This window comes from Mastomys coucha, unplaced genomic scaffold (genome assembly GCF_008632895.1).
Source record: "Mastomys coucha isolate ucsf_1 unplaced genomic scaffold, UCSF_Mcou_1 pScaffold12, whole genome shotgun sequence".
Lineage (NCBI taxonomy): Eukaryota > Metazoa > Chordata > Mammalia > Rodentia > Muridae > Mastomys > Mastomys coucha.
The window spans coordinates 6593211-6596132 of record NW_022196894.1 but is presented as its reverse complement, the minus strand read 5'-3'; positions in this window follow the sequence as shown (position 1 = coordinate 6596132).

Genomic DNA, 2922 nt, shown 5'->3' with positions numbered 1-2922 from the left:
GGTTTGATAGTTAAAAATCTATATATAGGTGATTTTAAAGGAATCATGTGTCATGACTTGGGATACAATCAACAGGTGGCTCATTGCCATCTTAGCTGCCATCCTTCAGGCAGCCATGCGGCTGGCAGCCAACTTTGCTAGGCTTGGAGAGGAAAGAAGTCATGGGACTTTACCATCATCTTGACTAAAGCTGAGCACATGGCATGGACCAACCATGGAGGGCACAACAGCTCTCCAAGACTCTTTGCATTAGGATGGATTTATGTATGCTAATTCCTGTCCTGGAGACAGAGCCATAAAAACAAGGTTTATAAAATGTAGGGTTTAAAAACACTGCCTGATTAATAAGCTATTAAAGCAACACCTCTATGCATTCATATACTAGAATGTTCCTCATACTGGCAGCTAAACTTTGTAAACTAAGAATCCCCCAGGTACTGGTTTTAAAGGTTTTAAAGGGTTGTAGAGAGCAGCTGAGGCTTGCCATTGAGTGGTAGAGATGGAGTTCCTAAAGAGAGAACAGATGCAATGGTACTCCAGAAATTTTGGAGATGTGCAGTGTTGTAGTCACCAGAAACACCAGCCATAATGAAACAAAAGTGGCTGGATCCTAAAAGACAGGCTGTGTATGGTTCTAGAAGACAGGCTGTGTATGCTGCTGAGGTCAAGGCCAGAGAGGAGACCTGCAGCCCTTTGAGAAGCCCAGAGGAGTATGAATGAATCCCAAACACTGAGCACTGAGTTGTTTGTACAGTTGGAGTTTGATATTGCCTTGTTGTGGTTATGCCTTGTTTTGTAAGATGCGGACCCTCAGCCAGTGGTACTTACTTCAAGATGCCCCGAATGAAGCACCTAGATGCAGATCAATATAAAAGCAAGAGGCTTATTTTCCAGCACATTGTGGCCTACCTTCGATTAGTCCCCCAAGGGGAGTGACTAGAAGGTGACTACTGAATGGCTATTGCAAGCAGTTTTTAATACTTTTTAGGGGCACAGGTTGCATCAACAAGGTTATAGTTCAAACGTATTGGCTAAGCATATTGACCTTTAAATCTATTGGCTAGTAAGCATGAGACACATTTGAACTCTACCTGGGACTTTCCAGAGGGTCAGGTGACCATCAGTACATTCTGAGATTTTTTTTTTTTTACTCATGAATACTCCTGTAGGTGAAGAATGGAACTTGCACTAGCCTTGACCCCAGGCAGGGGTCAGGAGGGTGTGTAAGGAGGGTGTGGGACTGGAAAAAGCCCTTAGGGTCTCTCAGTTTTTTCTCTCTTGAAGTGAAAAGGGTACTTTATTTTTCAATATTACAGGGACATACAGTTGAAAGCTTTTATTTCATTTCATTTCATTTCATTTTATTTATTTCAATGGTTCTTTTGAGACAGGGTTTCTCTGTGTATTCCTTGCTATCCTGGAACTCACTCTGTGGAACTTTCCTTGCAGACCAGGCTGGCCTTGAATTCAGAGATTTACCTGCCTCTGCTTTCCAAGTATTGGGATTAAAGGTATAGATTTTAAATTTTTAAAAGGAAATTTTGAATTTAAAGAAAATTCAAACAAAATCTGGATATCTTCTTTAAATATTTAAATTTATAAGGCAATGGGACATTTTAAATTTATAAAATGTTTAATATTATTATGTTTTGTTTTGTTTTTGTTCTTGTTTTTTTTCAAGATAGGTTTTCTCTGTGTAGCCCTGGCTGTCCTGGAACTCACTCTGTAGATCAGGCTGGCCTCAAACTCAGAAACCTGCCTGCCTCTGCCTCCCAAGTGCTGGGATTAAAGGCATGCACCACTACTGCCCAGCACAAATAAATTTTTAAGAGGATAAAGAGTTAGCCCCACAGCTATGAGTACCAAACACGAAGTACCAGAATACTCCTGTTTTATGATGCACATGACAATGACCTAACCAGTTGTCACAGAGCCTATATAGTATGTCTGTCCCTACCTAAGGTCTATCCAGGCTAACAGAGGCTGATCTAAGAATGTATGTCTAACCTCTTTGTCTTTGTTAATTTGTCAAACGTTAGCTATTTTGATAAACTTACTCATACAAGAAAGTGTAATATTATGCAATGGTACACTATTTAAGGACCAGGAAAGTAAAGTTGCCAGTCTCCCTATAGACTATATTTATAATTTAAAATATTTTTTGATAGTAAAAGAGTATCAATTCAATTTTTTGTTTTGTTTTGTTTTTAAGACAGAGTTTCTCTGTATAGCCCTGGCTCTCCTGGAACTCACTCTGTAGAGCAGGCTGGTCTTAAACTCAGAAATCCACCTTCCTCTGCCTCCCAAGTGCTGGGGTTAAAGGCATGTGCTACCACTGTCCAGCTAAAAATTATTATTTTTAAAAAGCTACTCAATTGTACTGTTAAAGATGATTAAGACATGCAAGATAATATTCACTGTGTAAATGATCAAATTCTGTAATGATCTTAGAACTATGCTTGTAGTCATGCTAAATTCAAACATAATTCATTTACAATGACAAGCTTTATTTAGCCTCCTGTATGTGTTTCCAAGGTTAAGCCTAAAGCTCATAGCTAAAAACAAAGTTTGTTTAAATCTTGTATACTTAACAGATTATGGTCCTCCGACTGTTCCGAAATCTGCCAAATGTGGCATTTAAAAATGTTTAAGGAAAAAGTTTCCCATAATAGAGAGAAATACCACATCCCAGCAGGAACTGGAAGGCCTTCAAGGAAGACAAAAGGACACCAATTTCTCCACCTGGACTGTGGTAATACCAACCACTGGGTAAACCACACCCATGCCAGGACTCTGTCCACCTGGACTGTGGTAATGCCAACCACTGGGTAAACCACACCCATGCTCTGCCTGCTGCCAGGACTCTGTCCACCTGGACTGTGGTAATACCAACCACTGGGTAAACCACACCCATGCCAGGAC